Source organism: Oncorhynchus kisutch, linkage group LG23, assembly GCF_002021735.2.
Source record: "Oncorhynchus kisutch isolate 150728-3 linkage group LG23, Okis_V2, whole genome shotgun sequence".
NCBI classification, from domain to species: Eukaryota; Metazoa; Chordata; class Actinopteri; order Salmoniformes; family Salmonidae; genus Oncorhynchus; species Oncorhynchus kisutch.
The window spans coordinates 121,940-143,771 of NC_034196.2; the positions used below are offsets into that span (position 1 = coordinate 121,940).

Genomic DNA, 21,832 nt, shown 5'->3' on the forward strand with positions numbered 1-21,832 from the left:
TTGGTGCTGCCCGGTTTTTCAGCAAGTTTGATTTGCTGAAGGGTTACTGGGAAGTGCCTTTGTCATCAAGAGATCGTGAAATATCTACATTATTCCTTCGGGTCTTTTCTCCTATTCGGTCAGGAGTTGAGGCCTACGCAATGTTCCTGCTATGTTTTAGCGTCTAATGAATAGGATGATCTCTGGCCTTGAAAGCTGTGCTGTTTATCTAGATGATGTGGTTGTTTTATAGTGACACTTGGGAGCGCGATCTTGTGCAGATACGGAGTCTGTTTGAACATTTGGCTGAGGCCTGTCTCACTGTGAACTTTGCCAACTTAGTTTGCCCAGGCAACAGTGACCTACCTCGGCAGAGTGGTCGGGCAGGGTCGTGTTCTCCCGGTGCGGGCTAAAGTGGCCACTATTAATCTGTTTCCACCGCCCACCACCAAGAAGGAGCTGCAACGCTTCCTAGGTATGGTTGGGTACTTTCGGGGGTTTTGCTTCAACTTCTCCAAGGTTGTAGCATCTCTGATTGATCTGTTGAAGGAGAGGGCTGATTTAATCTGGTCTTCCTGCTGTCAGAGTGCTTTTGAAAATGTGAAACTGCTTCTTAGTTCTGACCCTGTGTGGGCTGCCCCATGATTTGAACTGCCTTCAGCCTATATGTGGATACAAGTAACGTAGGGGAAGGTGTATTTTTGCTTCAAGCAGATGGGGGTGTTGAACATCCTGTTAGTTATTTCTCCCGAAAGTTTAACTATTCAGTGGGGGAGAAAGAGGCCCTTGCTTTAATCTGGGCATTGAAGCATATTGAGGTATGTGTGTGGTCCCTATTGTGGTTTACACTGACCACAACCCACTTACTTTCCTGCACAGCATGCTTTGCCTAAAAAGCAGGATTATGCGCTGGTGTTTGTTCCTGCAGGCATTTGGGTGTGGATAATGTGCTTTAACGTGCACCGATTTCGTCGATCTTCGGACGCCTTCGTTGTTTGTTTTTATTTTCGGTTGGTGGTCTTTACAGGGTTTATTTTGTCATTCTTGTTGCTCTGGCTTCTGCTCTCCTGTCACTTGGTCTACATTTCTTTCTCTTAAATTGTTGCTTCCAGGTACCGTGGTTGCTGAGGTTGGTTGGGGTCAGGTGATTTGGTTGGGTTGCTATCATGGGCATATTGTGGGCCTCTTACCTTTATGGTTTGTATACTATTTTGTGTCTGAACCGTTATGGTTTTTGATCAGCTGTATTGGTGTATTTGTGTGGTTGTGGGTTTTGTTTTCAGGTCTTTGTTAGTTCCTGCTTTTCATAGGAGTGTGTGTTATAACCCCCTCGGTTTCCCTGCCTCCTTCTCTGTGTTTATATTTGCAGATTGGGGACAGGTGTAGCTGATTGGGTCGTTAAGGTGACAAGTTGCACCTGGGTTTGGGATCAACTAGGTGATAAAAGGTCCTGGTGCCCAGTCCTGCCTCTCTCTCTCTCTCTCTCTCGCTCCACAAGCACCATTTTGTTTTGTGATCTGATTTGTTTTTGATTAGGCGCACCATTAACACTTACACACATTTTACATTCATCCATGCATCTCCATTACATCCCTCACAAGTTAGTTTTCTTGTTCAAATCTAGGCTAAGCACTATGCCTCCCTCAACAGTCATATGTCGATGTCGAACAACATCTCTTATTGTACAAGTAATATCCATAATATCCCTCCCAGGAACGCTGTACATCTGACTCAGATACGATACTCCCCATCACTTTATTAGCACGGTTAGCGAAAACCCTTGCCAAAATCTTATCAGTATTCCGTGAACTTAAAGGCTTAACATTTTCCAGCTTCTCCCTGCTCCATTGGTTTTATAATATTTAACAATCCTGTTGTAAATGATTCTGGAACTATCTGTGCCTGTTCCCATATCTCCCATATCTCCTTAACCGTCATATCTTTGTTATACATTTTTCGTTCAGCATCAGATAATTTAGCATCAATGAAACCTAAAACCTCCTCACTACAGCCTTGATCGCCGCCCCCATACATGCACTCTTTTCAAAGTTATGTACAGCTGCCTGAGCTTCCATAAAGCCTGCCACATCATAACCCTCCACCCTATCAACTTTTTCCAGCTCAATGTCAATTTGTTTATTCAAAGCTATCCGCTCCCTCTTTAAAATAAAATGTGTCCGTCTTGCGTCGTCAACACTCAACCCTCTAGTCTTCTCTTAGACCCTCCCACCCATCCAATATTAACACATTTAAAATCACTCAACATTACTCTCTTTAATACAATCAGCAATCATATCATATATTTTTCTTCTTTAGGAAGCTCAGCATTCAAACACCATACACCACCCCCTCTAGTAGGCACACTATGACCCAGCAGGAGCCCAAGAACGGCATAATCACATAAAACATTTAAATGATACCTAATCTTGAACATATTGCACCACATTTACAGCCGCTGAACAATAATCAATGCGGCTTTGCCTGAGACGGTTTAAAACAACCAGCCTCTTCAAGAAAGCTCTCTCACCTGGATGCATCACTCAATGATCCTTCATTACCCCCAGCAAGACTAGCCTAGACAGATCAGAGCACAACAATGCACTCCTTGACGTGTCCAGTTTAGTCAAACTAATGTTAAAGTTACCCACACAATGTTGCTCAGGTGACTGAAAAAACATGGCTCGGTCAATCTCTTTATTAGGTGCATAAACATTTTTAAAAATGTAACACTTAAAAGCCTACCCTCACCCGTGTGCACTTACCTAATATTCTGCACACTATCCCGCTTAATTAAAATAGCAACCCCACAAGTCCTCTCTCTACCATTATTAAAATAAAGCAAATCCATCCATCGCTTTCTTACTCCATCCACCATACTGTCAGGCCAGTGTCTCTTGAAGGCATGAAATAACCTGAAGTAGGCATACTGTCCGGTCTAACTTTTCCATATCTCTTAGTCTCATTAATATTTGACAGATATAACGCTCACCATGAGTAGGAATATGATGTTTATTGTTTCCCTCATCAAATCAAATCAAATTGATTTATATAGCCCTTCGTACATCAGCTAATATCTCAAAGTGCTGTACAGAAACCCAGCCTAAAACCCCAAACAGCAAGCAATGCCGTTGTAGAAGACCCAGTCTTTTTCTTCTTGATCTTGACCAGCCTCCTTCGCTTCTTTCCTCCCTCTTTGCACTTCATCTGAGGACACGTCACGCACAGAGTCCTTACTCTTCGAGGATTCACCCTTCACCTCCATATTTTTAGGACTAGCGTCAGATATAAAACGTTCATGATCAGCATCCCCTGCACCTTCAGACAGATCCGTGGCCGACACTCCTCCTCCACCCTCTGGCTCATTTCCATCTGCCATAGTAGATTCAACACCCTCTCCTTCACCATCCTGGCCTCCTTTTTCTCCCTCCCGTCCTCTCCTCCGTCACTCTCTTCTACCACCACCTCCTGTTGTTCCATGTCATCACTGTCTGTCGGCCTAGTACACGTGCAGTAGATGCCTCTCACCACACCCATTGCAAGGTCTTCCCACTTTCGCGACGCACTCTCGCATAATGCCCTTGTATTCTGCATCGCCGTTATAAAAAAATCATGGCAATTCCGGACTACGTGGCCAGGCTGAATACAAATTCGGCACACTAACTTGCCTGTCGTGTATCACACGGAATTATTCAGCCCCCTCCAACATCTCGAACTTTGCAGAATACGGTAGTGAGTGCATCACGTCTGTGAACCGAACCTTACCAGCCATAATTTCTTCTAAATCAGAAACTGCCGACACACCCCATCCTTCCAATTTGGCAACAATAGCATCATCGCTAATATACACAGATAAATTCATGAAGGACGCCACCAGTTCATCCGATGAAATGTTCCTCGCCATTACCGATTTGATTTTCAGTCCATCCATCAGTTACTCCTTCCCATGGACATGTGACATCGTTATCTCGTACTCCTGATCCCCCTTGCATCTGCACCCTGTCACTGCTCAGCATGCCTTCTCTATCCCTCGCAGCAATTCCATCATTAGTTTACGATTCCCAGTGATATCCACCTCCACAATACAAGCCCTATCATAGGATTTCTCCCTCGACGGTGGTGCACCATGATTATTTACTTCATGTCCTGCACTCTTTCAGTTTCCTCGCGGTGGTCATAGAAGCCATTGTAATCCATCTGGTTATACCCTTCCCCCAACAACATAAGCTGGTGAAAATCAACTCAACTAATAATAAAAAACAATTCTAACAAATTCAAACCAACCAAAATATACAAACCAAAAAGCAGCGAACAATTCCCTCTCCTACAAAACCAACTCTTCAATCACTGACCCTGCTTAGCTTCCAAGATCAGATGAGATCGCAGACCAGGCTAGCAGGCCACCCCAGCTAGCAGACAACACAAAACTGAAGACACTGGGAGGAGCTAAGGGAAGAGAAAATGATATACAGGAAGGGGAAATGCAAAACAGAACAAGCAAAAAAGAAAAACAAAATATAAATTAAGAAAAAGGAAAAGGAGCAGCGGGCCTGTAGTCTATCACCAAGACCACCTCCTTACCCAGGACAAAATAAAATAATTGTGAAACAGAACAACAATAATACACTTAACCAAATAACTCCGGCCTATGATCGCCTCTCCGATCAAATGCAGCAATTGTCATAGAAAATACACACAGAACAGATTATTAATATTACTATTATTTAAGTGATGTGACATTTCCCTTTAAAACAGCTCATTTATATTTGTACAACATTTATACACGTAAAAACAGCATTTGAATATTACATTTAAATTGTTAGTCTATGTTAAAAACAATAGAAACAACCATGAATAAATGTATTTTTTCTTGTAAAACATCCAAATCTGTAAAAGCCATTTCAATTGTGTACAAATGATTTAACAAAAGTAAAACATGTTTAAAAACAAACTTTGTTTAAAAAAGTGCTATTCCGAATTCAATAACCGCCCTGTCCTTCGGGGCCCAGAGGAGATCCATCCACTAGGCGCTGCAGCGCTGTCAGGCCGGGTCCTTGGGTGTTGTGGGGAACCCTTCGCCTTGGGTTGAGGCCCCCTTCTGTACCACCCCAGGTCTACCGTGGCTACCATGGCCACTGCCTGGGGGGTGGACATGACTCGTTTTACTACCAGCAGGTTGTGAGAGGACCACAGTGCTTCTTTCTACAGGCCCCTGGCAGCTCTGCACTCCCAGAGCAAGTGCCTCACCGACTCCTCTTGGCCGCAGCCTGGTCGGGTGTCCTCACCATGCCCCGGGACTGCATAACGGCCCTGACCTGGAGGATCTCGTGGGTGACAATGCAGGACAAGTCCCGTTGACGGTTCAGCAGAGCCGGATGGGCCACGTTGCGCCAAACCGCTGTGGGCTCGCCTGTAGCGAGCCCGTGCACTGGACACACTGGTTCCCGCTCCTGCAAAAGAGAGAGAAGAGCACGATGTATAGCTCAAACGGTTACTGCCTCTTTTTCCAGTTAAAAATGTCTTAACTTCTGGAGCTGGGTATAGTGTGCAGGGAGCAGGAAAGAGACTGGGGCTCACAGGTCGACTGGGATCAGCCTCAGGGTTCTGAGGTAAGATCCCAGCCAGAACTGCGTGAGGGCCTGGGTCTTGTTGTTGACCGGGGAGGTGGCAAGAGTCAGATGTAACGCTGTGTAGCGGTTGCCCAGGAACAAGGTCAGGCAAGCCTTTCCCCCCCCTTGGACCTGGGCCTCTTGACACCCTCCCTCTCAGCCTCTCCCAATTGCTTCCCCACAGGAAGTAAAACTGCATCTGTTCCAGTGCTAAAAGAGTTATTCGTGGGGGGATCAAATCAGAACTGATTAAAAATCGAGTTTCTGTCTTACTGTCCCCAGGATCCCACTCCATTTGCCACTTCCTCCTCCCTCCCTGTCAAACTTTCCCCTAGTACCCTTATGTAGGTCATTTTAACAGTCAGTGGTAGTCTGGTTAAGTCTGGGTCTGCCCATGGTTCGAAAAAATGGGCTTCTGTTTTGTCTCTGTACAGTCTCGCCCCAGAGGCTCGTCCGTACCAGTCTGTTCTGTCCAGGGTCCTGTCGACAGATAAAAGGTTGACAACGTCCATGTAAAAAACGCACTGGGCAGTCATCCTCCCCACTCCCCGGGATACCCACCCCACTGATCCGTTGGTCCCTTCTCAAGACCTGTGCCAGTGGTTTGATGCAGGCCACAAACAGAAGAGGAGATAACGGACAGCCCTGATAGACGTCGCAGTGTACTCCCAGTACCTTGAAGAGGTACTGGTGCGAGGCGCAATCAAAATCTAAATTTAGGACTACAAGCCGCATGTTTCTGTCTCTCGCATAACAGTATCAGGCTGCCCGTGATCTTCCTTCTGGGAACGGCACAGGTTTGGTCCGGGTGGATCACCTTCCCTTAAACAGAAGACATTCTGAGTGTTAGAACCTTAGTAAAAAGTTTAGTCAAAATTTAAAAGGGTAATCGGTCTCCAGTTTGTCTTGTGTAAAAGAGTCACAATCCCTACTCTAAAATTTGTTCAAAGTCAGTAAAGACAGAAGTTTGTCGGCTAAGACATCCCAATAGTTCAGATAACTCCAAGGGGAGGCTGTCCTCCCCTGGTGACTTACCCTCTTAAAATGTTTCAGTCCTTTATCAATTTCTGTCATTGTCAGGTGTTGAGTAAGGTCCTGTCAATGTATGTTAAAATGTCCCCCATGGTTTCCTCACACAAATATTTTACCCCAAACAGTTCCCCATAAGCATCCTCGACTACTACTTTTATTCCCTCTATCTGTTTTTAAAACCCATCTTTGTTTTTAATCCTGTCATTGTCCTACCCTTTCTAACTATTTTCTTAAAGTGCCTCGTACACTTCTCCCCTTCTAATTCCCTCTCCTTACTTCTTAAAATAACCCCCTACTTTTCTGTTTTGCTAAAAATGCCATTTCCTTCTTTCATTTCATGGTTAAAATGTTAAATCAAAGACATCAGATGATTAAAAGGTTCTATTAAACTCTCAGCAAAATACTCAAAACAAGGCATTTAAATCACAAAACAAACGGAAACCCAAATTATAACCCAGGGGAGCACCGTCCCTTCCTTAGGGGGCCCGCTAGGACATGGGCTGCCACCTTGTAGTCTGCGCACAATAGCGTAATGGGCATGTAGTTCCCTAGGTTATACTTTCCCCTTTCTTGAAAGGCAGTGTCAAGACCCCAGAAGCCCTGATACATACACTCCTTTTTTCCCCGAAAGAAAATCTCTGCCCAAAATTTTCCAAAAGGTAACATAAAACTCCAGAGGATGCCTATCGTAACCTGGAACCTTGTCGGTTGGTAAAACCCACAAAGCAGCCTCAACCTCTGCAAGCTCGAACGGGCGGTCAAGATCAGAGGCTGCCTCCGGGGGAACCTTTTCCCTCAAAAACCCTAAGAAGACATGTTCTGTTGAGCCATCTATGTCCTTCTCCCTAAAATATTATTGGTAGGAGGACGCTGCTTCTACCATGCCCTTGGGGTCAGAAACCATTCCCCCCCTTCTGTTTGCAGCTGAGCAATACCTGCTTTGGCACGGTCAACTTTAACCTGTTTTAAAAAATATGAACTGCTAGCCTCCCCAAACTCGAACTTGTCTGTTTGACACCTAAAGAGAAAGTCCCTGGCCTTCCCCTGAAAATACAGCCCCAACATACTTTTTAAAACCTCCATCCTCTCCACCTCACCCTTGTTCTCAGCTGACACCAAGGCAATCAGCTCCCCCTGAAGCCGTTGAAAAACCTCCCTATCTGTACGGGCCGTAGCGACACAATGCGAAATGGCCAGGGTGCGCACATTGCACTTTACACACCCCCACCATTCGACTAGGGAACCAAAAAATGGCTTGAGGTCACCCAATATCTCATAATGGGATTTAAAAGCCTCCCTAAAAGAAAGATATGCCAAAATGTGGTTGTTTAATTCCCAAAAACCTCTGCCAAAAATTGGCACTTCTACCGAGAACACTACCTGGGCTGGAGAAATGGTTACTTGCGAGACTGGCACAGATAGTTTAAAAAACTAATCTAATCTATAAGACTACGTAAACCCCTTGTGATTTCCCATGTCATACCCTCCTCCCCATTGGGGTCACTGAATCTGAAATCGTCCCTAAAAGAAAAAAATGTAACCACAGAAACCAAATAGGGTAGGCTAAAGTCTCCAGTGCTTTCGAAGGAGTCAATCAAATCCCCGCCCAAAACCACAGTTCTGTTAGTAACGCCAACATCTGGCAGGAACAAAAAAATATATATTCTACCTCGAGGTTCAGCAGGTGCCCACTCCAGTCTGCATCAACTACTAAAACACTCCCCTGTATGACAGAAAAAGAACCCACCAAACAAAATCCCCACCCCAGATGAGTGCACCCTCCCAACCCCCATCTGGACTCTCCCTTCATCCACCCCCTTGAAAAAACAGAAACATCCCCCATGTCCCTTAAGCATATATTGTTTTAGGCCAATTCTGACCTTTTGAAGCTACCATCCTCTCATCGATGGAAATGTTCTGGGCAGGCTGAAAATAGGTTTTGCAGGCCTCAACAATGCTGGGGTAGAGGTTTTATTTTGCAGAGCCTATCAAACCTTGCTGTGCCTCTCTTCTTCTCGGTCACTGATATGAAGCGCCCGTGAGATTGTCAGAAACCTTTTGCATGAAATGACAGTGGAGGGGAAAGGCAGTTGATAGAGGGGAGCGGTTTTCCAAAATCTATTCGATTTTAGCTTCACAAGATCCATGTAAATGACCATTGACAAGAAACATCTGACATGGAAATGGGCTTCCATACCTCTTTCTTGCCTGCCTGCTTCTTAGCACCATACTTATTTGTGTTTGACACCAGGGAATCAACAACTGCCGAGGTGGAAAACAGCTGAAAAAGTTGCATGGGACTGTACTTGGAGGTTATATCCAGCTGAGGTCCCGATGGCCTTTTCGGTCTGAATACTGGAGGTGTAGGTAACACATCCTCCTCCAGCACAGAGTGCCAATGACCCTTCTCCTCTCTGATTGCAGGTTTAGCTCTTCCCCACCTCCGCTTCTTTTTCACAGACTTCACACCTAGCAGGGCGGGGGTAGGTGTGGAGCCGGAGACAGCAGGGGTCCGGCTAGATGATCCTGCTACTGTGGGGGATGGGCACCTTGGCAGTGGGGGCTCCCAATCAGAATCGGAGGGACTGTGAAATAAAGACACAGAAACACAGATTATATACAGGGTAGGGAACATAAATCACTAAGGTGAGGTTCTCTTCCGTTCCATGTTTAGATAAAACACATCTAATATTTACAGACATACACACACCCACAATGTGGAGCCATGTGGAGCCACTTCAAACATTTCATTACTGAATATATATATATATATGTCAGATAAAATACATGTAAAAAATATCTAATATATACAGAAACACAGATTATATACAGAGTAGGGAACATAAATAACTAAGGTGAGGTTCTGTTCCGTTCCATATTTAGATAAAATACATCAAATGCAGAACTAAGAACAGATATAGCCCTTGGTTCACTCCAGACCTGACTGCCCTCGACCAGCACAAAAACATCCTGTGGCGGACTGCAATAGCATCGAATAGTCCCCGCGATATGCAACTGATCAGGGAAGTCAGGAACCAATACACACAGTCAGTCTGGAAAGCTAAGGCCAGCTTCTTCAGGCAGAAATTTGCATCCTGTAGCTCCAACTCCAAAAAGTTCTGGGACATCGTGAAGTCCATGGAGAACAAGAGCACCTCCTCCCAGCTGCCCACTGCACTGAGGCTAGGTAACACGGTCACCACCGATAAATCCATGATTATCGAAAACTTCAACAAGCATTTCTCAACAGCTGGCCATGCCTTCCGCCTGGCTACTCCAACCCCGGCCAACAGCTCCGCCCCCCCCCCCCAGCGGCTACTCGCCCAAGCCTCTCCAGGTTCTCCTTTACCCAAATCCAGATAGCAGATGTTCTGAAAGAGCTGCAAAACCTGGACCCGTACAAATCAGCTGGGCTTGACAATCTGGACCCTCTATTTCTGAAACTATCCGCCGCCATTGTCGCAACCCCTATTACCAGCCTGTTCAACCTCTCTTTCATATCGTCTGAGATCCCCAAGGAATGGAAAGCTGCCGCAGTCATCCCCCTCTTCAAAGGGGGAGACACCCTGGACCCAAACTGTTACAGACCTATATCCATCCTGCCCTGCCTATCTAAGGTCTTCGAAAGCCAAGTCAACAAACGGGTCACTGACCATCTCGTACCTTCTCCGCTGTGCAATCTTGTTTCCGAGCCGGTCACGGGTGCACCTCAGCCTCAAGGTACTAAACGATATCATAACCGCCATCGATAAAAGACAGTACTGTGCAGCCGTCTTCATCGACCTTGCCAAGGCTTTCGACTCTGTCAATCACCATATTCTTATCGGCAGACTCAGTAGCCTCGGTTTTTCTGATGACTGCCTTGCCTGGTTCACCAACTACTTTGCAGACAGAGTTCAGTGTGTCAAATCGGATGGCATGCTGTCCGGTCCTCTGGCAGTCTCTATGGGGGTGCCACAGGGTTCAATTCTCGGGCCAACTCTTTTCTCTGTATATATCAATGATGTTGCTCTTGCTGCGGGCGATTCCCTGATCCACCTCTACGCAGACGACACCATTCTATATACATCCGGCCCGTCCTTGGACACTGTGCTATCTAACCTCCAAATGAGCTTCAATGCCATACAACACTCCTTCCGTGGCCTCCAACTGCTCTTAAACGCTAGTAAAACCAAATGCATGCTTTTCAACCGTTCGCTGCCTGCACCCGCACGCCTGACTAGCATCACCACCCTGGATGGTTCCGACCTTGAATATGTGGACATCTATAAGTACCTAGGTGTCTGGTTAGACTGTAAACTTTCCTTCCAGACTCATATCAAACATCTCCAATCGAAAATCAAATCTAGAGTCAGCTTTCTATTCCGCAACAAAGCCTCCTTCACTCACGCCGCCAAACTTACCCTAGTAAAACTGACTATCCTACCGATCCTCGACTTCGGCGATGTCATCTACAAAATTGCTTCCAACACTCTACTCAGCAAACTGGATGCAGTTTATCACAGTGCCATCCGTTTTGTCACTAAAGCACCTTATACCACCCACCACTGCGACCTGTATGCTCTAGTCGGCTGGCCCTCGCTACATATTCGTCGCCAGACCCACTGGCTCCAGGTCATCTACAAGTCCATGCTAGGTAAAGCTCCGCCAGTTCACTGGTCACGATGGCAACACCCACCCGTAGCACGCGCTCCAGCAGGTGTATCTCACTGATCATCCCTAAAGCCAACACCTCATTTGGCCGCCTTTCATTCCAGTTCTCTGCTGCCTGTGACTGGAACGAATTGCAAAAATCGCTGAAGTTGGAGACTTTTATCTCCCTCATCAACTTCAAACATCTGCTATCTGAGCAGCTAACCGATCGCTGCAGCTGTACATAGTCTATCGGTAAATAGCCCGCCCATTTTTACCTACCTCATCCCCATACTGTTTTTATTTACTTTTCTGCTCTTTTGCACACCAATATCTCTACCTGTACATGACCATCTGATAATTTATCACTCCAGTGTTAATCTGCAAAATTGTAATTATTCGCCTACCTCCTCATGCCTTTTGCACACAATGTATATAGACTCCCTTTTTTCTACTCTGTTATTGACTTGATAATTGTTTACTCCATGTGTAACTCTGTTGTCTGTTCACACTGCTATACTTTATCTTGGCCAGGTCGCAGTTGCAAATGAGAACTTGTTCTCAACTAGCCTACCTGGTTAAATAAAGGTTAAATAAATAAATAAACAGACAGACAGACACACACCCACAATGTAGAGCCACGTGGAGCCACTTCAAACATTTCATTACTGAATATATAAAAATATGTCAAATAAAATAAAATATCTCCAACTCAAATGAATAGTATTTGATATTATTAATTTCAAACAACGGCATGAGAATTCCTTATCAATCGAGAATTGCATCTTCTCCATACAGAAATATCTCCTGAAATTGGGAGTCCAAACTTGTCTCACAATCTGATACATCTTCTTATAAGTCTGGGTCACTTTCTCTATCAATCTCGTCAATAATATCATGTAGATCTGTATACCTGGACTTTGCCTTTGATTTTCCAGATTTACTCGCCATAATTCTTTCAATAAAATAGCAGAAAATGTTCTCGACTCAATACTGCTTCGCGCAAACAAAGTGTCTCCTTCGGGTAGAAATTTCCATGGCGAATGGCTGTGTTACGCTCGACTTTCGTTCAAGAGCTGGTCTTCCCGGATATAAACATTAGATATTGCCGTATACCTCAGCTCATTGGCGATCTACCAAGCTAGATTTCAAGACGATCAGTGGTGATTGGGCAGAAATACAGTCATTCAAAGAAGCACTGGTGATATCATTGGCGCGCAGGAGGTCATTGTTTGGTGTGTTCAAATCAGTTCCTTTCGGTCAATACGCCCCGTAAAAAGAACCATGTATGGTTGTGTTACTAACAAACAGAGGATTACAATGAAACCAACCCTGAATAGATAAACGTAAATGTAGTGTGAGTAATTGCATCGAATGTTTCGTTGAAAGGTGAAGGATACGGAATTCATGACTCGAGCCGTTTACAAAATGTGTCGTATTATGCTATAAAAATGGATTTAATCGAACAAAACAACCATTTATTGTGAAGATTGGACCTGTATTGCCAAAAGAAGATCTTCAAAGGTAATTGATTATTTTATTGCTATTTCTGACTTTTGTGACGCTAATGCTTGGTTGGAAAATGCTAGTAATATGTGCGTGTGGCACGCTGTCATCAGATTATTGTAAGGATTGCTGTTAGTAACACACAGGGGCGCCAGACAGTCCACCATCTCCCTCCTGTCTGCCGCCACCTGTGGCCCATACACCCCAAATAACCTATATCTAATCTCCCTATACTTGACATCAACCCCCAAAACTCTACCCTGCATTACCACAAAAGTGCCCTCTAATTTGACCTCCTTATTCCCGAACAAAATCCCTACTCCTGTTGAGTGCACCCCTCCTATGCCCCACAATGAATCTCCCTTTACCCACTCCCTCCTAAACCTTTCAACATCCCCTCCATCCCTCAGGTGAACCTCCTGTAAGAAACAGAAATCAAAACCTACCCCCTCTAAAAAACTAAACACCGCCCTCCTTTTAACATAGTCCCTTAACCCCCTAACATTTAAACTAAGAAAAGAAACAGAAATATTCATTTTAAATTAAACCAATACAAAACCCCTTACTCCCAAAACGCCCATATAAAAGAGGAGGCTCACCCGATGCTCCCCTTCTCCATCACATCCGGCAGGGACGTCCCCTCCTCCCCTGACGTCCCTCCGTCCACCTCCATCCCTCCAACCCAGGATCCAGGTAAGGTGTTAGGGTTTGGAGTACCCTGCACCCCGGGCTCCCCACCAACTCCCTCCCTGAAAGCGTCCAAGCTGAGGCTAGGGGACCCCATCCCCTCAAAGAGGATTTGGGAACCCCCAGCCAAACAGTCTTGATCCACTTCCAGGGATTCACCCTCCCCCAAGTGCTGAGGGGCTGCGTCAAACAGTGAGGGCAAAGAACCCCTCCTCTCCCCCATCACTCGCTTACCCCCCCTCCCCTTCCACACCCCCCTTCCTCTCACTGCATGTCATGTCTGCCACCCTCTTCCCTTTTTTTTTTTTGTGTAAGAGGTGTAAGAGGTAGCGGGGAGACACAACCCCCTTTCCCCGCTAGCTCCTCCACCATTTCCCTCATCTCGTCCACTAGGAAATTCGACATGCAGTCCCCCCCACTCCCTCCCCCCTCCCTCCCCCCCATTCCCCCCCTCCTCCCCTCCCCCCACAGGTCCTGCCACAGGCACTCCCCCCCCCACAGGTCCTGCCACAGGCACCCCCTCGCCCGGCCCTGCCACAGGCACCCCCTCCCCCACCACTCCCTCCCCCGTTGATCTTTCACGCTCTTCCTTCTTTCTTTCTCCTCACGCCTTAGGCACTTTGCAGTCCCTCGCCTCGTGCTCCCCAGATCCACAATACCTACACTTCCTTGTGTCGCACGAGGCGAGGATATGACCGTAGGCCATACAACGCCTGCAAAACGGAGGCTGACGGGCATAATATAAAGTTCCCCTGTCAGCCCCCAGCGAGAACATCGCCGGGGGATGGAGGAATCCATCCTGCCCCTCTGGGTCCTCCCTGAGCAACGTCTGGAAAACTCTCTTCCCAGTCCAGAAGCCCAGGGAGTCCCTGATGAGTCTTGCCGACGATACATTGTCCATATAGCGTCCCAAGAACGATCTTACTTCCTCATCAGTCACATGGGGGTTGTACATGTTAACTGTGACCAGCCTGAAATTGCTCTTTCCCAGGCTGGTCACCTCGTAATGGCTCATGGGCCTCTCCTTCCCCACCTCTCTCGCCTTCTTCAGTATCTCCTCAAACTTCTTCTCCTTGTGAAGCGTTACATCAAAGGATGCCTCCGCCTGGTTCACCTGGAGGCACATCACATCTCCTACCTCCAACTTCAAAGTTCCCATCAGTACTGACGTTCCGAAGGTTTCCCTCCCGAAGGGCTCCACCTCCTTGTTCCTCCAGGCAAACCTCACCGCATTTGCAATCACGATCCCGGGCATCCTTGGTGAGGAAAACTTCGCCATTTTCTGTAAGAAAGAGAAAAAAAAATGATATCTTTCCCGCACAACTTTGTCTTTTTTCCACCCTCCGGCCTTCGGCTTTTGGCTAAGGGGTTACGGCACCTCAGTACCCAACTTGAACTTAGCCAAAAGGCCGAGAAGCGATAACCCACAAATGGAACCCTGCAACCGCCGGGCCCCAGGGGGTCTCGACAGACATCAGCGGGTGGGTTGGCAAGAGCCGGCTCCTCCAAATTTCCCCGGCTACAGACAGACAGACAGACAAACAGGCAGGTGTTTTTTGTAAAAAGTCGCTAATGCGTCTTTAAGTCACTATCCTGGCCCATCTATGTCAATTTCTCTTGAAACAAGATACCGGGCTCTGCAAGAAGCAAAGCCACTCCAAAAATACGTTGAACTCGTAAGTGTTCCTCTCCACGGAAGTCTTTAGTAAAAGGCGAAAGGCTTGTGCGTAATGAAGAGAAACCAGAGTCATATGGAAGTCAGAGGTCGGGGGCCCGAGACACACTCTGTGCAATGTAGGCTGGGTTCCCGCGGGTGCTCCCGGAACCCACTCTTCCAAGTTTTCGAGGGCTGTGGATGAAAAGAAGGTCACAGAGGCAGCGACAGAGAGAGAGAGAGAGAGACAGAGACACACACACAATGACACACACACACACACAATCCTGGCCCAATTTTTTTTTTTAAATGGGGATCCCATCTCCCCAGTAAAATGGCGGGAAACGGGGGACCCCATTGAAAGGCGCTTCGCCCTTTTTTCAGTTTGAATGTTTCTTTCCTTCTCTTCTTCTGCTAGCTAGCTAAGCTAGCTGTTTACATAGCTTTGTGAATGAGTATTTTTCCTTAACAACGGGAGAAAAGTGTTGCACCGTTCCCGGAGGTACTGCAATACCGGGTCGATGCGTGGAGCGGACGGAGCAAGCCCCATTTCCGACTCCCTGTTCGAAAAATCCTTTTAATATGTAGTCCCCCTATGGGGGACGTATCAGATATTAAACTGATAAGACCAGATTTCTTTTATATTTTTTACAAAAAATTATTTATTACAATCAATACCATTCATACTTTACAAAATCATAGTTCTCAATCATTCTATGTACAAAAATCTGTACTCCCCCTCACATCACCTTCCACCCTCCTCACTATCCCTCCCACCACCCAATCTCTCCCTGTCTTAACTAATTTCTGCCTGGCTTCCCACAGCCCCCGTTTAAAGAGACTCATGAGAAGCCAGAGCAGAAATCTGTCCCTATTTGTTCCCCTCGCTCTCCCTACGCCTCTCTCTAACCTAGCCCACGTCAAAACAAAATTGCTCCTAACCAAACCTAGCAGCACCCGTGCCCTAGCCCAGACTAGTCCGGCAAAGGCACAGTCCCAGAAGGCATGGCGCACAGTCTCCTCCCTGCCACAAGCAGATCTTGGACAGGTGGAGGATCGCGACAAACTATGCCGGTACATGATGGAACGTACCGGCAAGCACTTGTGGAGGCTCAACCAATTCAGGTCCTTGAGCCTGTTGTCCAGGCCCCGCGCCTGCACTCCCTCCCAGACCACTGACGAGATGCCCGCTACAGGCGCAGGACTCCCTGCCTGCCTGACCTCCTCGTACAGGTGCCTGTGGTCTAAACCTACTCGGGCAACTTCAACCTCGGGGTGCGCACGCAGCCACTTGGCCGCATGGCCAAAGTGCCACGGCAGCTGTTCCGCCCGAGGACCCGCGTTAGACCACACCATTACGCTTCTCGCCTGATACGAGAAGAACACCCGCAGGAGGTAACCGGACGGGTGTATAACCGGACGAGCAAGCTCCGTCAACAGGAAAGAAACAAAAATGGCGTCTAGCTTGAGGGGGAGATGTGGTACCCCCTACCTCCCTCCCTGATGGGACAGAGCATGCGCGCCCTGGCGACCCACTCGTACCTGCCACCCCACATGAACTGAAACACGAGCCTCACTAGATACCTTCTCAGACAAGCCGGCAATGGGTAGATGTATGCCAAGTACAAAAGAGATGGCAATACATCCACCTTTAGGACCAGGACCTTACCTACAAAAGACAAAGACCTAGCCTTCCACATTGCTAGCTTCCTCTGAACCACTGCGATACCCATGTTCCAGTTCAGCGTCGCTGAGCCGGAGGTCTCAAAATGGACCCCGAGAATCCTCAGGGCCCCCTCACAGAGAGAGAACCCCCCGGGCACATCCGTCCTACTGCGCCATCTTCCGAAAAACTTAACGGAAGACTTTGCATGGTTCAGAACCGCCCCCGACGCTTGGGTGAAATCCCCAATGATGGCAAGAGACCTTGTCAGGCACGAGTCCTTGCACAACAGCAAGGAAGTGTCGTCGGCGTACTGCGTCATCTTAACACGCAGCCCACCGCTCCCAGGGATCAACAAGCCCTCCACCCCTGTGTCTGCCCTAATGGCAGCCCCCAGAGGCTCCATGTACAGAATGAAGAGGAGAGCCGAGAGTGGGCATCCCTGCCTGACCCCAGACGAGAGGTCAAAAACGTCACCTAAGTGACTATTTACACTAACTCGGCACCCCGCTCCGACATACAATGTACGGATCCATCCTATAAACTTCTTCCCAAATCCTAATCTACCTAACACCCTGAATAGAAAAGATCTATTCACGCCAATCAAAGGCTTTCGCCTGATCTAGCGCTGCTACCATTAAAGGCAGCCCTCTATCTTCAACCCAGGCGATGGAGTCCCTGATCAACTGTAGGTTCCATCGAATAGAGCGGCCCTCAACCCCACACGTCTGATCCTCATGAACGACGTAGGGAAGGGCTGTGCGCAACCGATCCGCTAAGACCTTTGCAAGTAGCTTGTAATCTACGCACAGCATGGTCAACGGCCGCCAGTTGCTAAGGTCAGTTGCTTCCCCCTTCTTATAAAGAAGTGACAGCACACCAACAGCCATTGATCCCCCCGGGACCCCCGTCTCAAGGATGGCCTTCAAGACTTCGAGGACCACTGGACCAAGTATACCCCAAAACTTGAGATAAAACTCAGCCGGCAGCCCATCCATCCCAGGCACCTTCCCTTTTCCCATCCTCCTAAGAGCACTCTCAACCTCTTCTAGTGAGATCTGCGCCTCATCACGTCTCTAATGTCCTCCGGCAACCGCCGGGACAAGTGTTCTAAAAACACGTTTCCCTGCTCTACATCTATCTCCCTTTCCTTAAATAAACCTTGGAAATGATCAGTTGTCACCCTGACCATCTCCTCTGGTTTACTTACTACACTACCATCTTCTTCTCTAACGCCATGCATTACCTTCCTACTCTGCCTGGCCCTAACCGACTTAAAGAACATAGCGGAACAACTCTCATTATGTTCTAGAAAGCCACTATGCGCACGCTCCAGGAAAGCTCGAGCCTTCCGCTCCTGCAGCTCCCTGAGCTGCGCCTTTAGGGCTGCGGATCTCTCCCAGTCAATCGACCCGCCGAGGTTGCCTGCCTCGTACTCAAGTTCAATTAACCTTTGGATACGATCCACCTCCCTCCTTTCCTCCCTCTTTTTCCTTTTACAATACCCTATTATAAAAGCCCTTATCCTCACCTTAACCAAATCCCACCACTCTAACACCCCCTCGCACATAGACCGGAGGCCGTCAAGCCTCCGAAAGAAACAAAATAATGTGTCAACGAAAGCCTGCTCCTCCAGTATATCCCGATCTAACTTCCAGTACCCCCTACCGAAGAGGCAGACTGGCGACCCCACCTGCAGGAGCACCCCGTCGTGATCCCGAGAAGAAAACAGGCAACAGCCGCCCAGACAACTGACCCAAAGACCTGGATAGAAAAACGTAGTCGAGCCTCCGCGCAACCCCCCTGGAGTTGCGCCATGTAGGACCGACCATTACCGGAGTAGTGTGCAGGCCACCATCAACCAGACCATGGCAAGCCATTAGCCCGGTGATGGCTCCTGCACTACTATCACCACCTACCCCTAAATCTATATTAAAATCCCCCCCTATCACCAAGTGCCTATTTGTAACACACAGGGGCGCCAGACAGTCCACCATCTCCCTCCTGTCTGCCGCCACCTGTGGCCCATACACCCCAATTAACCTATAACTAGCTTCTCTATACCTAACATCTATCCCCAATACTCTACCCTGCATTATAACAAAAGTGCTCTCTACCTTAACCTCTCTATTCCCACATAAAATCCCTACTCCTGTTGAGTGCACCCCTCCTATGCCCCAAAACGATTCCCCCTTAATCCACTCCCTCCTAAAATCTAGACACATCCCCACCATCCCTCAGGTGAACCTCCTGTAAAAAACAGAAATCAAAACCCACCCCCTCTAAATAACAAAAAACCGCCCTCCTTTTAACAAAATCCCTTAACCCTCTAACATTTAAACTAAAAAAGAAACAGAAGTATTCATTTAATTATAAATAACCATTAAACCCAAAACCCAAAGAAAAAACAGGAGACTCACCCGATGCTCCCCTGGTCCATCTCCACCGGCGGGGACGTCCTCTCTCCTCCTGACGCCCCCCCGTCCTCCTCTCCAACCCAGGATACGGGCTGTGTGTTAGGCCGAGTTTCCCGCATCCTGGGTTCCTCACCACCCTCCAACCCCCCCCTCCCTGTCTGCCTCGGGGCTGAGTGTAGAGGATCCCATCTCCCCAAACAGGAGTTGAGATCCCTCACCGGAGCCACCCTCCACTAAATTTTGAGGGGTTGAGGCAAACAGGGAGGCCAATGTACTCCCCCCTCCCCCCCCGCTGATCTCTTTGCCCCTCCCTCCCCCTCTACACCCCCCTCCCCCTCTCTACCTCCCGAGCCCCCCTTCATCTTCCGTTTCTTTTTATCTTTTTTTGGTGTAGGAGGTAGCGGGGAGACACTACCCCCCTTCCCCGCTAGCTCCTCCACCATTTCCCTCAATTCATCCACTAGGAAGCTCGACAGGCTGTCCCCCCACTCCCGCACCCCCTCTCTCCCTCCCTCCCCCTCCACCGGTCCTGCCCCAGGCACCCCCCCCCCTCCACAGGTCCTTCCACAGGCACCCCCTCCCCCCCAACTCCCTCCACTGTTGTTTTCTTTCTTTCTTCCGCTTCGTTCTTCTTTCTTTCTACATCTTCTCTCCCTGCTTTTTTCTTTTTCCTGGAGTGGCCCTCCTTCCCCTCCTCTTCTTCCCCCATCCCCTGCTCCTGCTCCCCCTCCAACTGCAGATGCGTATGACCGCTGACGAGCCGGGCAATCGCGCCACAGGTGCTGAGTGGAGCCACACCCGTGGCAGGCCTTCGGCTCGCCACAGTCCTTGGCCTCGTGCTCCCCAGCACTTTCTAGTGCTGCACGAGGCCAGGATGTGTCCATAGGCCATACAGCGCCTGCAGAACGGGGGCTGACGTGCATAGTATAGCGTCCCCCTGTCAGCCCCCAGGGAGAACATAGCTGGGGGATGGAGGTACCCTCCCTGTCCCCTAGGATCCTCCCTGAGGAGGGCTTGAAATCCTCTTCTCCCCGTCCAAAATCCCATTGAATCCTTGAGGGGCCTTCCTGAGGAGACATTATCCATATATCTCCCCAGAAAGTCCCTCACCTCCTCATCCTTGACATAGGGGTTGTACATGTTGACTGTAACAACTCGAAAATTGTTCCTCGCCAAACTCTTCACCTCATACAGGCTCATCGGCTTCATATTCCCCACTTCTCTCACTTTTTTAAGCATTTCGTCGTGCTTGCTCTCTGTGTAGAAGGCCACATCAAAAGTTCCTTCCAATGAGTTGCCTTGAAGACAGAACACATCCTTTACTGCCAGCTTCAAAAATCCAATAAGGATTGTTCTCCCAAATGACTCCCTTCCGAATGGCTCCACATCCTTTTCCCTCCAAGAAAAGCGCAGGGTGTTTGCCAGTCCGATCCCAGGGACCGACCCATTCGACGATCTCTGCGCCATCCCCACAAGGAGAATGACGCACTCCTCCAGAAAAAAAGACAAAAAAACAATCCCCAAAACGAATATAATGGAGAATTTTTTGGGGGGGATCAAATCAAAAATCGTTTTTACCGCTCTCCTTGGACGACCTCTTGGCTCAGGGGCTCTAGGACACCTCGGTGTCAAGCTTGAACTGAGCCAGAAGGCCGAGAAGCGATAACCCACAAATGGAACCCTGCAACCGACGGGCCCCCGGGGGTCTCGAAAGACATCAGCGGGTGGGTTGGCAAGAGCCGGCTCCTCCAATCCCACCCACCCACCGTTTCCCCAGCTACAGACAGACAGACAGACAGGCAGGTGTTTTTTGTAAAAAGTCGCTAATGCGTCTTTAAGTCACTATCCTGGCTCATCTATGTAAATTTCTCTTGAAACAAGATACCGGGCTCTGCAAGAAGCAAAGCCACTCCAAAAATACATTGAACTCATAAGTGTTCCTCTCCACGGAAGTCTTTAGTAAAAGGCGAAAGGCTTGTGCGTAATGAAGAGAAACCAGAGTCATATGGACGTCAGAGGTCGGGGGCCCGAGACACACTCTGTGCACTGTAGGCCGGGTTCCCGCTGGTGCTCCCGGAACCCACTCTTCCAAGTTTGAGGGCTGTGGATGAAAAGAAGGGCAGAGGCAGAGAGAGAGACTTTTTTATTGAAACATTCTCAATTCATTTAAAACTCACCCCCCCACTCCTAAAATAAAGATATATCCTGTACTGCATACATGTACCATACTCACCTTTCCATCTACCACATGATACAAATCACCATACACAAAAACCCTCTCCTACAACCGTATATCCAAAACATCTTCCCCAGCAATACAGACAGCCCCCCAACACACCATATCTCCTCAAACATCTCCACACATTTGATCATTTTATAGAACTCAAACTCAACCCTAAGGCGCGCAGAGACCATCCCATTAAACAGTAGTAAAGGGTCTGTTATCCCCTCACCTTTGACCCTGTTCCTCCTTGTTAGCCAAATAGCTAACTTTGCCTGAGCAAACAGAAAATTAAACAAAACACATTTTTCTTTCTCCTTACTCGAATACCTGTATCCCATTATAAACATCCCAACAGCAAAAACCACCCCCAACCTGTCACACAGACATTCCAACAGAGACATTAATGGCATTAACCTGGTGCACACAGAAAAC

General features: G+C 47.9%; 3 non-coding genes across 3 annotated transcripts; all 3 read right to left on the bottom strand.

Annotated features, from left to right (window-relative positions):
* Positions 1–15,075: 15,075 nt before the first annotated feature.
* LOC116356659 (U5 spliceosomal RNA) lies at positions 15,076–15,192 on the bottom strand. Its single transcript, XR_004205086.1, has one exon. It is a non-coding gene; the product is annotated as a U5 spliceosomal RNA (small nuclear RNA).
* A 384-nt stretch (positions 15,193–15,576) lies between these two features.
* On the bottom strand, positions 15,577–15,758 carry LOC116356654 (U2 spliceosomal RNA). Its single transcript, XR_004205082.1, has one exon. It is a non-coding gene; the product is annotated as a U2 spliceosomal RNA (small nuclear RNA).
* A 5,305-nt stretch (positions 15,759–21,063) lies between these two features.
* On the bottom strand, positions 21,064–21,180 carry LOC116356656 (U5 spliceosomal RNA). The gene has a single exon (XR_004205083.1). It is a non-coding gene; the product is annotated as a U5 spliceosomal RNA (small nuclear RNA).
* Between the last annotated feature and the right edge of the window lie 652 nt (positions 21,181–21,832).